General features: G+C 41.0%; 1 protein-coding gene across 1 annotated transcript in view; it reads left to right on the forward strand.

The window, feature by feature from the left end:
• The window catches only part of LOC132229742 (uncharacterized), a 38,386-nt gene that overhangs the window by 19,450 nt on the left and 4,842 nt on the right, over positions 1-14,094 (forward strand). The gene's annotated exons all lie outside the window — the stretch shown is intronic.

A 14,094-nucleotide genomic window follows, 5' to 3' on the forward strand; every position in this document is an offset into this window, starting at 1 on the left:
CGCCCCAAACACCTGTTTGGACCTACTCTGTGAGTGACGGGGGAGCTCCTCAACCCCTTGATCGGCCCTGCTCTGTGTGTGACAGGGGGCGGTGCCCCAACTCTGCTATTGGCCCTACTCTGTGAGTGACAGGGGGGAGCTCCCCAACCCCCTAATGGGCCCTCCTCTGTGCGTGACAGGGTAAGGAGCCCCAACCCCCCTGATTGGCCCTGCTCTGTGTGTGACAGGATGTGGCGCCGCAACCTCCCCATCGACCCTGCCTTGAGTGTGACAGGGGGCAGTGCCCCAAACCCCCAATCGGCCCTACCCTGAGCGTGACTGAGGGTGGTATCTCAACCTCCAAATATGCCCTGCTCTGTGCATGACAGGGGGCGGCACCCCAACTCCCCAATCGGCCCTGCTCTGAGCCTGACCAGGGGCTGCACCTAGGGATTGGGCCCGCCCTCTGCCACCCGGGAGCAGGCCTAAGCCAGCAGGGTGTTATCTCCCGAGGGGTCCCAGACTGCGAGAGGGCACAGGCCAGGCTGAGGGAACTCCTCTCCCTCCCCCCCCCCCCAGTGCACAAATTTTTGTGCACCGGGCCTCTAGTCTGACTATGAAATGTGCAGCTGATTCTAATACCAAGGTGGGAGTTTTCTGCCTATGGGGATGAATCCCATCATTATGGAAGCTGCATTTAGACTGATAGGGTTACACAGGCAAGCAACTGAACATAACTTTTAAACTAGAAACATGAATTAAAGATGGTTTACTGGGTTTTGATGTACAAACAGCCAATGAGCATGAAACATAAAGAAAGAGATATATAGTTTGATCTCTTGACTTCAGTAATCATTCATTCTACTCTTGAACTGAACAATGGTCATTAGTACCACTATAAGCCAAGAACACTATTATATGCTCATTAAAAGTATAAGTACATTCTCTGCTTTGAAGGCATGTGAGATAATTCAGAAGGCAGAAATGCACAGTGATGATTTCAGTGTGCGTTAGAAGGTGCACTAACAGACATGCGTGAGGTCTATGGGAGCAGGAAAGAGGTGTTCCTTCTATTCTCAGTAGGAAGAAAGTGAATGATTGACTCTTACAGCGAAGATGGTAATTGAATTATATTGAAAAATTCCCAGTCTGATCCAATAGACTTATGATCAACCACTTTACAATTATATTCCACTGCACATATACATATATGTCCTATATGCATATGTGTATGTGTATGTGTATGTATATGTATATGTGTATGTATATGTATATGTATATGATGTTAGCAAGACTCAGATGAGGCATAATATATTGAATCTCTACTTGGCGGCAAATTGTCAGAAGCTATAGCCACCAAATGTGAACAACCATGAGAAATGATAATCTAAAATATACCAAATTTGAAAAAGAAAAAAAAAAAAGATTTTGCAACCTATAGTCAAGCCTTTCTAGCAAATTTGAGAAAACAGTCCAACACAAAAATGTAGTTTTTTGCTACTCGGGGAAGATATGCCTTTTCTATTGTTATGTGGCTATGAAACTCCCAGGTGATTAAAGGCACTGTGGTAGGAATATATATGCTATTACAGGTAGCTGTTGCTGAGTTTCAGATATGTTTAAATCTATAGTTGAGAGATATTTCATACACTCATCCTTCATTTATCTGAGCATCATCCTGTAGCCTCCATGGACTTATGGAAAGAACAATAAAGAATCAGGAAACCTGAATGGGGGGAAAAGGAGGACCTATGTAATATTTTCAACAATAAAGATTTTTTTAAAAAAGTTCAGTAAACCTGAGATATATTATTGTGACCTTTAAGCACCCAGATAATATGCCTGGACCTTAATTTTCTTATCAATTAATTATAAGTAACTTTTGAAAATTAATGGATAGGATTGTGTTACAGTATAATGAGATAGTAATTAGTAATGTAAACTTTAAAGTTTGCAAGGACAAGGCACAGTGCAGTGTAGATTAAAGATTGGAGACTCCTCAATGAAAGGTGAAAACTGAGAGATCACATGATTTAAATATATAAAACTATAGAAATTCTGAGTAAGGTAAAAAGTAATCTATATATATAAAAGCCTAAGTGACCGGCCAACTAGCTGACTGGTCGACCAGCCAACTGTCCGGTAGCTATGACATGCAGTGACCACCAGGGGGCAGATGCTCAACACAGGAGCTGCTGAGCTGAGGTGATTTGGCAGCTGAGGTTCTCGGGTGACGCACCTGGAACCAGAGAGGAGGGAGCCTGATTCCAGGGTGCATCACCCAAGAACTGGCCTCTCACAATCTGGGACCCCTTGGGGGATGTCAGAGAGCCAGTTTTGGCCTAATCCCCACAGGCAAGGCCGAGGGACCCCACTGGTGCATGAATCCATGCACCAGGCCTCTATTTTATTATATCTACAATACTAGAATAGCTTCGAGGCATTATCTATAGGCCTGAGAGTTTAAGTAACTTAAACACTTAAAGTAGCATAAGATTTATAGAGTAATGTTATCTGTACTCTTTATCCCAGTAAAGGATAGAGAAGACAAGGTCAAATCACCTAGGAATATTTTCTAAATTTTGGGCTTCCAATTTGATGCATTTTTATAATCTCCAGGGTTTGTGAGTCAGGTGAATTTAATTTGAAAAATTTCCCCAGTTCTTTGTAATATAGTCACAGTTATCCTAATATAACTGCACTGCTCACTTTAAAAGGACAGCACTAAAACATATGGGTTAATTATTACCAAGAAGCAATGCTTTAGAAAGTGATCCATCATAGCCAACATTTCTTTAATGGAAGCTTCTTAGATATTTTTGCACATTCTATGTGTTAAATGCAACAGTCATGCAGGGTTTACTTGGCCTTGAATGTGAATTTGAAAAATGCAGAAGGATACACATACAATAAAATAAAAAGCACATGACCTCCCCACTTTCTTAAATATTTTATTAAGAAAGAGTGCAAATTGCCTTGTTCCATATCTCCAATGCCATCTTCCTAAGGGAAATCACAAGGAATCATTCAATATACACTTTTTTTTTGGGGGGGGGGGAGTCCTTTACCTCGAAGTTATATAAATTCAGTAAGGAAATTTATTAAAGATTGAACCTAAATTGCAGAACAAGAACAATGATCCCACCAGTATGTCTAAACTTTAGGCACATGTATTTGATTACCTAGGATCAGATAGGTTGGGGTGAGGTAATAAACACATAAAATCCTGTTAGTTTAACACAGAGAATTTAGTTTTTTCTTAGCAACCTTGTACTAGATGTCCAGGTCAGTTTCCAGGGCCACTGCCTTCCATGTGGTGGTCCAGATTTCTCATGGCATCTCCATATCAATACTCTGCCTTACAGTCACCACAGCAGGAAAAGAAGTAGGAAGTCCAACACTCCGTCTAAATCCTTCCACCTGGATGTGACACATGTCACTTCTGTTCACATTTTATCCAGCCACGCTTCACCTCAGGGGAGTCTAGAAGTTGCATCCTTCTGAACACTTCAATGAAGAGAAACAAATGATACTGGTGAATGTTTTAAGGCTCACCTTATATTTTACCTATGTTAAACAAATTTTGCATGAAAGAGAGGAGTAATTCTAATAACTATTCATCAAGTGAAATCAGAACAGCCTCTGGTGTATTACAGTCTGAACTCTTACCTTTTATGCATTGCCCAAGAGCAGCTGTTCCTTTTCTGCATCTGACTTTGTTTCTTCCTTTATTCTAACAGATCTCTCTTCATTCTCACTAGTATGTGTCACAAACTCTCAGTCTTCAATCATATACGTGACATGCCGGGAGCCGGTCCATCCTTGCTGTTTCAAGGGACCTGGCATATATGGCATACTGTTCTTAATATGTTTGCTCACCTTCTTGGCGCTGTGTTTTAACCAAGGTCACCTCTCCGAGAAAGGTTGAATCCCCAGGTAGGGATTTTCCCCTGAAGTTAGGGAGGGAATAAAACCCCTCAACTAAGTGCCAGGCGGGTAATTAATCACTTTAACTACGAACAATCATGCTTAAGCTACATAATCTTTACTCCTCGGAATGGAGATAAGAAACGCCCTAACCTTTGTAATAGAGATTGACAGGATTAAAATGAAATGGTATAAATACAGATGTAACAAGACAGCAAGTCACAGGGCTTGGAAGACAGGACCAAGAGAGACAGAGCCTAGGCACAGAACCTACACAGAACGTTCTCTAGAGACAGAAGAACTTCGCTGGCGAGAGCATGCCGAAGGATCCTGGACAGGGACTGGCCTCGGAGCCTGGAGGCGGAGCCTGGCGAGAGAGCATGGCAGGGGATCCTGGACTGAACCTGACTGCGGAGATTGGCAGGAGAGCCTGACTAGAACCTGGTGACTGAACCTGACTGGAGAACCTGAGCAGAACCTCTCTGGAGATCCAGACCAGAACTTGGCTGGAGATCCGGGCTAGAGATCCTGGCTAGGCTGCTGATCACCTGAACGCTGTCTCCGTGTCATTCCTTCTTCGCCGACTCCGTGCACACCTTTGGGGACCCCTGGACCTGCTGGGGTTGGACCCCAGCAGTGACACATATTTAAACACCATGTCCAAATAGTGCTACCAGGGGAATATGCACTTAGTGGGGTGCAGAAGTTGGTCGGCTGTTTTTGGCTCCTGAGAATCGAGAACTTCCTAGCACAGTGGTCAGTGACATCATCTTGGGGTCTTGATATCATCCACAGTGAAATTTGTTACACTGGGAATCAACAAATGCTATAACTCAGGTCAGTTTGTTTTCTTTTCCCAGAAGGCTGGATGTTTAACATATAACACCACTGAGAGTACTGTTCCTTTCCATGTACTCTATAATATCAATGGGAAAAAATACGATTTTTATCTGCAAATCTGGAGCAAAGAACTAGAAGCAACAATAAAAAAAATTGTAAGATTGAAGTTGGAAAATCATGTTCAAATTATTATAAAAGATAAATAGAACCAATGGTGAGGGATCCATAAGAAATGGGGGAAAGGGCCAATAAACTTTTACGAATACTTCCTAGAATGTGTTTGTGTTGGCTGGGTAAATCCTTTAAAAGAGTTCCATATTAAGTAAATAAAAATACTACTGTTATTCAAAATGGTAGGGTTTTGTTCACCCTCTGATGAGTGGGTATCTATAATAATAATATGCTAATTAGACCGGACAGCCAGACAACCTTCCAGATGTCCTTCTGGACGACCTTCTGGATGAAGCCGGGGTTGTGAGGGCCAAGCCCCTTGCACGAATTTTGTGCATCAGGCCTCTAGTGAAATAATAAATAAGGAGTGTTTTGATTCCATTTATTGGAAGTAACTTCTGCACTTAAGACAGATTCTGTGAAACATTTTTGTGTTATGTTTTTATCTCCCTGCAATATAACCTATTTATGTGTCTACCCTGCCAGACTGACTTTTGGAGACGGCAGGGAATGTGTCCTAGACAGCTATTTATACTCTGATCCTGAAGTGGAAACTGAAGCATAGACAGCACCTAACCAAAGTGTTAAATTGACCTAAATTTAAAACTCCATTACAGTTGCAGCATGTCAGAATACATTCCAGTTTATCTACTTTACTTTAAATAGCCTACAGGTTTTGTTGAATGAAAGGACACCTACATTTCAGAAACATAAATATTTGTATAAAAGGCTATAGGAGTCTTGGCTGAGCCTGACTGAGACTTCTATTAGGAAAATAACTTTGTCCTCTAGTGACTCTCTCATTGGGACCTTGCTGGATTTAAACTATAAGATCCAGTAAAACAAAGAAGTTACTCCTGTGGTGTGTTTTATGTGTTCTTATGAAACATCACAAAATTTAACACTAATAAAAACATTGGAATTTTCACAAGGTTGCTGAACAAAGAAATGCAGACTCTATCACCAAAGTGATAAGACTTAGTGTATGATATATTTATATTGCTAAAAAATACATTTAGTAATGCAAAATACAATATTAGCAGGAAGGAAAAAGAACAGTAGATGCCATTTATAGTAACTTTTTTCTCAGGTTAGCCTGTAGATCAAACTGTTTACCATGAACACCCCACTGTGGCCCGGGTGCCTTCCAGTTTGCTGATGGAATAGGAGCCAACGGCTCATGGTCCATCGGACTCCATGTGTGGCTTATCTGCTATCAATGTTCCTAGGGAAATTTTGGTCTTTCTGAAACCAAAGATGGTTCTATATTTTTTTGAGAGTTTGGATCTAAGGTTTTTAGGGAAGCCAGCCCAAATCAATTCTGCCTTTGGCCTCAGCATACAAGAACTCTAGTAATCCATTAAGGATGCAGAAACTTGAGTCTCCTTGGAGTTATGAGCCATTGCAGGTAGCGAAGTAAGAGTTTATAAAAGAGGGAAACAACACATCCACTCTTTACTTTCTTTCATTTTATGATACAAAACACACTTGCTTTGTTGTCAAAAATTAACTAGAATGAAATACATAAATGAAAATAAGACAGAGCAGGTGGCTGTGGGTGCTGAGACAAGTGTATTTTCCCAAACCTACACACACATTTTAAGCAGTGCATGGTAGGACATATTCTGTACTTAACACATTTTTCCTATAGGACTTCTTAGCATATAATAACAAATTTCCTCTAAAAAATTTTTTAGAGGAAAGCATAATAATGTTTGAGAAATAGAAAATAAAACATTTTTGTCAATTTTTAATCACATAAACTTGTGCTACATTGACTTTCCTAAAGGGTAGAAATAGTTCCACTACTAATGTACATATTATACTCAAATCCATAAGGATCCTTATTATATAAAACCTCAAATTAATGGTCAAACTCATTTTGAGAAACAGTAGAAATTTGGACAACATTTCAGATGGTAATCAGATTTTCTTCAATGTTCATAATCTTCTGTCTTTGGAGGAGTGTTGTTTGTATTTTAAAGCAAATAACATAACCTAAATAGGAAATAGATTTTAGCCCCAGCCAATTGGTTCCATAGATTGGAATGTCATCCTATCCACCAAAAAGGTCCAGTGTTCAGTTCCTGGTTAGGGCATATGACTAGGTGTGAGTTTGGTCCAGGTTAGGGCATAGACCAGAGGCAAATGATCAATGTTTCTCTCTCACATTGATATTTCTCTCTCTCCCATTCTCTTTCTAAAAATCAATAATTATAAAAAGGAAATACATATATTTTAATCTTTTCTTTTTTCAAAATAACACAAAAGAAGGATGATACATTACAAATCTCTTAAAGAGGAGTCCAACAGAGATACACTTACGTCTTAAAATCTTTTGTTAAAGAAACACAGACATTCAAAGAAAATGAATAATTTGTATTGATAAGAACTTTTTTAACCTAGGTAAAGGAATATAAGAGAAGGAATTTTGTTTAAAATGGACTCACTCATATGTGGAATCTAATGAACACAATAAACTGATGAACAAAATAGATCCAGAGACATAGAAGCATGGAACAGACTGCGTAATCTCAGAGGGAGGGCAGGGAAGGGTGGGTGGGTGGGGAATAATCTACCAAAGAACTCCTATGTATATATGCATAACCCATGGACACAGACAATCGGGTGGTGAAGGCCTGGGACAGGGGCAGGGATGGGTTAGAAGGGGTCAATGGAGAAAAAAAAGGGAACATATGTAATACTGTCAATAATAAAGATTCAATTAAAATAAATGGAAGTGGACTGAAAAATGTCACCTTAACACAGAGCCTAAAATTTTCTTTTTTATGAGTACCTCACCAAGTAATATGTTAAAATGGGTCAGAAATTAGTTTCACGGACAAGTTCAAATTAAGGTGAGGTTTTTATCTTGAATTCAATGTCACTAATTATTTTAATAATATAATTGAAGATATTATCTAAAGCAAGTTGTAAATCAACTAATTATTTATTCTGTTTATGTTTTCTATCAAATTACGCATTTCCATGCTATAATAAATATCACCTTTAGGGAAATGCAGGTGTAATGTCTCTAAAATTAACTAGAACAAAATCAATATGAGTATCAAGTAAAGTAGGTATACAGTTATAGTGGCTCATTGGAAAAACAGTTTAGACATCACATATATATATATTTTTTCTTGGTTTTAGCAAAATTAAAGTATGGACACCTTAATTCACTTAAACTATTGCTAAATTGGCTTTTTCAGACTCACAGCTATTTTTTAGAGCCCCTAGATTCCATCCTTCTATTTGTTTTAGCTCCTTGCTCACCTTTCTCAAACGTATATCCCCTTTTTCCTTTCTTTCTGCTATTATCACCAATTCTTCCATCAAAAATTTCAAATCCAGACAAACCAGCTTTCCTTATCTAGCTTTTTACCACTGCAGACATGGTCATACTCACTAGTGAATTAACAAGGAAAGCACTGTGCACATGTGTTTGGCAGAAATCGTGAGAAAGAGAGAACAAGATGCAGAGAGAGGGAGAGAGACTGAGAGTGAGCGGTACAATGGAGGGAGGGAGAGAGAGAGAGAGTGAGAGATTTGCTTCTTGATAGGGATAGGGGCTGGTTAGCCAAAAGTAAAAGGGAAGTGGAAGAAACTATACATATAGGTATGACATTTATTAAAAGCATCAGAAAAATATGACAGAGGATGAGAAAATTACCTCAAGGTACTGGTAAGAAGAAGCCCTTGAAAACTACTTCTCATTAAACACCATAAATTTATATAGAATATCCTGGAAATGCAGAGACCCATTAAAAAGTACATTTACCTTGATACTGGAAAGTTGTAAAAAATAAAGAAGAATCATTTTATTTCACAGGTTTGGTTAAGACTTTAAGGCCCTTTATTGCTGAGAAATATTTAGGTCTCTGATGTCTGAGCTGAGGAGTGGGCTCACATTGGATGAGGGCCTTGCATCACTAACATTTATCCCACCGTCCGACAAATACTTTGAGTGCTTAATGGTTCCTGTAATGTTAAGAAGCACAGAGTACCGCCCCACCACCACAGGACTAGCAGATAGCTAGGTCACAATCACATAGTCCACTGCACACAGGGAGAACACAGAGCAGGCACTGCTCACCGCATCTACGTGGAGGGAGCGTTTCCCTCGCTACTGGGAAATCATCATGCTGGCGTTTTAATTGTCAATTTAAGTTCTGTGAGAGAATTTTTTTCTGGATATTTTCTTTAAATAATTCCACATAGGATATCATCTTCATCTCCAATATTGAAGGCTAATCTTTGAAGTTTAAACACAGAGAAATTAAAAGCCATCTAGACACATATACAGATCTAATTAGAGTGGTTTGATTGTTTGCCAATATTACGATTGTACCCTTATTTTTTAAAGTCTGCATACAAGAAAATGTGAGTCACTTTTTTAAAAAATGGGATTAAGTGACAGACACTCAGGTTTGAAACTCAAACTGCCACTTACTATGCAGATAATCTCGAAAGTTAAGTCTCTTAATCTCACTGTATCTTAGTTTCCTTTCCTTGAAAACAGGAATAATAGTGCCTATGATAATGGATTGGTAAAAATAATTAGAAAGAAAATAAATGGAAAAAACAGCTTTATCCCACGGTGCACAGTGGGAACTCAGTATACTTAAGTATTCCTACATAAGCTTGTTACCAAAAATGGTGATGATCACACATTCAAAAAGCATAGTTCTCTGCTCAGGGGTGACTGATATCATGAGGCATTGGGCTGGGAGAGCCCCTTTGGTGTTGTCCCTTTAAATAAAGACCTCAATGACTTGGGGTGGTGAACAAACAATACAATATCCAGATGATGTACTATAGAATTGTACACCTGAAACCTACATAAACTTATTAACTAATGTTGCCCCAACGAATTCGAAAAAATAAAAATAAGGCTTCAATGTTATCATCAAATGAACCTCTGGGTTCAGAGGCATTTGAAAAGGGTACTTGAGTTTAAAAAACTGAATTTCTATTTTAGTTAGTATATTTTTAAATAGAGACTAGACAAAGGAGTCTTTAAGAAGGCTGTTGAACCTTCAGGCATAAGTAATAGTTCATTTGGAGAGAAACACCATCATCACCTTCTTCCCAAGGACCTGACCAGATAACCCACACTTCCGTCCCGGCACCTAGCTTTAGGACCTTCTGAAAACATAGCCCACCTAAAAGAATGCTGTTTGCAGTGCAGAATTTTAGGGCCTGAAAAGTTTAAAAAAATGGCACCGTGCCCTTGACAGATTCCCATTACCTTTTTCTGTTCACTATAGCAGAAATTTTCCCAATAGCAACAAAACCACTTAGAATAGACAGTATTAAGGTTAAATTGTTAATTGCTTTTTTATTATTAAAAAATGGTACTTGCTTTGAGATAATCACTATAAAATAAAATCAGGGTATAGCATGAGAAAGTGTGATTTAGTTGTTTTCTTGTTAAATGCTGACAGGTGTTCTCCTTCTGCCAGCAGAGCCTAGAAATAAATCTGCCTTGATACTCTGCTTTCCGTGGCTCTAAGGAAACTCACCTATTACTACAAAAGTCGTATTATTTTAGAGCATTGATCTGTAAATGGTAATTATCCAACTTGTTAATTTTCCACGGGGATCAGGTAGTAGAATGAGTAATACTGCATTGTGTAATAAGCCTGGGATGGAACACCTGGAGACACCTAGGTACAAGTCTGATAGAAACCAAGATAGGTCAAGGAACCCAGAAGTATTCAAAATCTGCATCAGACAAGGCAACCATAAGGTTCCATAACTAACCTCAATGCAAAGAACAATTTATGATTTAAAAATACATTTTTTTATTAGTCATGGATTTAGCCCCCAAACCAAAGGCAGAGGAATTTGATAGCTAAGCATATCATTGTTTCTAAGTATTATGTAGTCAAGTCTAAATAACTTTAGATCCCAGAAACAAGGGCACCAAATTTTGTTCGATCACCACTATCCATTCAAATGGGTGATCTGCGCTACACACACACCCACACCCCCCCCCCCCCCACACACACACCATTATCAAAAAGAGAAAAGACAGAGTTTACTTGTCCTTATAGGTATAGGTTCATTTTGCCTTGGATTGCAGCTATAGCTAAAATAACACCAGGTCCAAATAAGTGAGAGAAAGAGCAAGAAATAAACAGGAAGGACTTTGCTGGTGCTCCCCCCACCCACACTCTGGCATAGGAGATTTGAAGAAGAGCCAGCAGTGAAATCACACCAACCACTAGTAGATGTGGTCCAATTAGTGTCATCTAATCAGATTAAGACTCTTTTTCCTTTGTGGTTGCATTTGTTTGCAATTGCTGCTATAAGAAAATGACACACATGTAGAAGATTAAACAACAAAAATATATTACCATAAAGTTCTTTAGGTCAGAAGTCCAATATAAGTCTCACCATGCTAAAACCAAGGTACCAGCAGTTCCTTGCTAGAGGTTCTAGGGGAGAAGCCTTTTCCTGCTCATTTGAGTTGGTAGGATCCCGTTACTCACAGTTGTAGGACAGAGATCCTGGTTTTCTATCTGGCTGCCAACTGCTCCCTCCTTCCAGAAGTCACCCACATTCCAAGACTCTCCCTCCATTTTTAACACCAGCAAGTGTAGGTCTAGTTTCTTTTACACTCACTCACTCTTGCTTCTTCTATCTTGTTTCTCTGATCCAACAAGAAGGAAGGGTTCCTCACTTTTAAGGACTTGTGCAATTAAATTGGGCCCACCTGTAAAATACAGGTTATTCTTCCTAAGGTCAGCTAATTAGCAACTTAATGTCATCTGCAACCTGACTTTCCTTTTGTTATTCAAAAATAGCACGTTCACAGTTTCCAGAAAATAGGATATGGACATCTTTGGAGGGCCATTATAATTCCTACCACAGGAGTGAAGATGGACATGCACATTAACAAAAAAAGAAGTAAACATAGAGGACCTTAAATTCTCTGCCTAAATTCTTTTCCCGTTATAATTTGAGAAAGCTCCTCAAAGTATCTGAGACTCAGCTTCTCTTCCTCTTATACCAAAATACTAATGCTTATCACAGTGACTATTGTTGGGGCCAAGGGTGTGTGAAGGGACGGTGTTGATTATGATAAACTGAGGAGGGAATGTCTCACCCAAAGGAATACCTCCCTAACCAGTTTGGCTCAGTGGATAGAGCTTTGGCCTGCAGACCAGGTTTGATTCTGGCCAAGGGCATGTACCTGGGTTGCGGGCACATCCCAGTAGGAGGTGTGCAGGAAGCAGCTGATTGATGTTTCTCTCTCATTGATGTTTCTAACTCTCTATCCTTCTCTCTTCCTCTCTGTAAAAAATCAATAAAATATATTTTTTAAAAAAGAAATTTAAATACCAAAATGTTGTTAAAATATTCTACCTGACAAATGAGACACATCTGTAAGACTTATTTAGGCAAAACACTTTGAGGTATTTGACTCAACTCATAAGATTGCCATGAGGTCTAAGTGAAATGAATTTGTGTTCAATGCAGAGCATATAAAAGGTATTCCACCCACTTTGGTTTGCTTATGTTGAATAGGCTTTTGAGCATGAAAAGATCATTCATTACATTCATATTTTCTTAAATTACTGCCCATAGCATGCCATACTGTGGCCACCTGGGTTCCTTTTTGAATGCTTCCAAATATATTTATTCAAATATTTGGCCTGCAACATTTCTGCAATCTCTCATAAGCCCCATCAATCATATTCAATCATATCTATATTCATCCATGAAAAATGGCAAATATTCAAAATAGCTTTTTAAAGAATTCATTATTCTCTTTGTAAGTTCATTTTCTAATATCTTTCTAATCCTCTTTTCTTATTAGTATCACTGTAGATGCTAATGTCATATCATTTTGACAACATTGCTTATTCAATTCACCCTTATTTTCTAATGATTCATAAAAGGATTTTAAATTGTGTATAGGCACATGTAATAAGTGAAAGGCGCACCGCCCGCCTCTCCGGGCGGTGCGGGGGGAGGAGTCTGACCGCCTGGCTCTGAAATCCCTCCGCGCCCGCCGTAGGGCCTGGCCTCCCCGGAGCGGTCGAGTCTCCGGACCGGCTGCGCGGTGGCCGGCGGCGGGCCGAGGGGTGGGGGCCTGGCGGCGTCCGACCACGGGGGAGGTCATGGGGGCGGAAGGCCTCACCGCCTCACTCTTTCCTCCCTTCCCCCGTGGTCGGCTCCCCGCTTGCCCGCGCTGAGGCCGAGGGTCCATGCGGCCCTCGGGGCCCAGTCGGGGGGGACCGGGGCCTGCGTGGGCCGACCGCCGGGCCCCATGTGGGGGGCCATCCTGCCTTGTGGCGAGTTCGAGCGGCAGCAGCAGGAGCCAGACAAGGACTGCGCCCTCCATCTTGCCTTGGGGTCTCCATCTTGGGACAGGACCATGTGCACCCTCCATCTTGCCTTGGGTCCTCCATTTTGGGATGGGGCCACGTGCTTCCTCACGGGAAGAAGCCGCTGCTAGCCACACCCAGGATTTCTCTGAATTAACCAATGGTGATCAAGGGAAGTGCACGCCATCACTATGACCACATCCTGTACCGACTCGCGCCTGGCCAATCAGCCGGGCCCACAGTGCCCTCTCCTGCCCCCACTCCACCCCCCTTTAAAACCCCCTGTCCCATCAGGCCTCGCTCTCTCGGCCTCTGGACTTTCCGCTGTGTCGGTGGGTCTGGTGAACGGGGAGCGCAGGCCGGCTTGCATAATAAAGGACTCTTTGCTTTTGCATCGGACTGACTGGCTCCCTGGGGGTCTTGGGAACTTTGAAATCTGGGCACAACATTTTGGGGGCTCGTCCGGGATTCCCAGGACCATCGAGGGACCCGCAATCCGGAGAGTCTGACTGACCGCGGCAGGGGTAGGTGTGTTGTTTGTTTTGTTTGTTGTGTGTTTTGTTCAGTGTGAGCTCATTTCTGGAATCTGTAATTGCCTGAGAGGGTCTAGGTGGACGCACCCCAAAAGACCACAGGCGGGGGGGAGTTGGAAGACGTTCCGCCCCCCCAGGAGGGATGGATATGCCCCTCAGAGGGATGGATATGCCCCTCGCGGAAAGCAGGTCGCTCCTGCTAGCTAGTTTGGTATAAGGCCATTGTCTAGCGTTCGGGTTTGGCTTCCATGGAATTGGAAGCCTGTTTTGGTTCTGCTTCCATGGCGTTGGAAGACTGTATTTTC

The sequence above is a fragment of the Myotis daubentonii genome, chromosome 3 (genome assembly GCF_963259705.1).
Source record: "Myotis daubentonii chromosome 3, mMyoDau2.1, whole genome shotgun sequence".
Lineage (NCBI taxonomy): Eukaryota > Metazoa > Chordata > Mammalia > Chiroptera > Vespertilionidae > Myotis > Myotis daubentonii.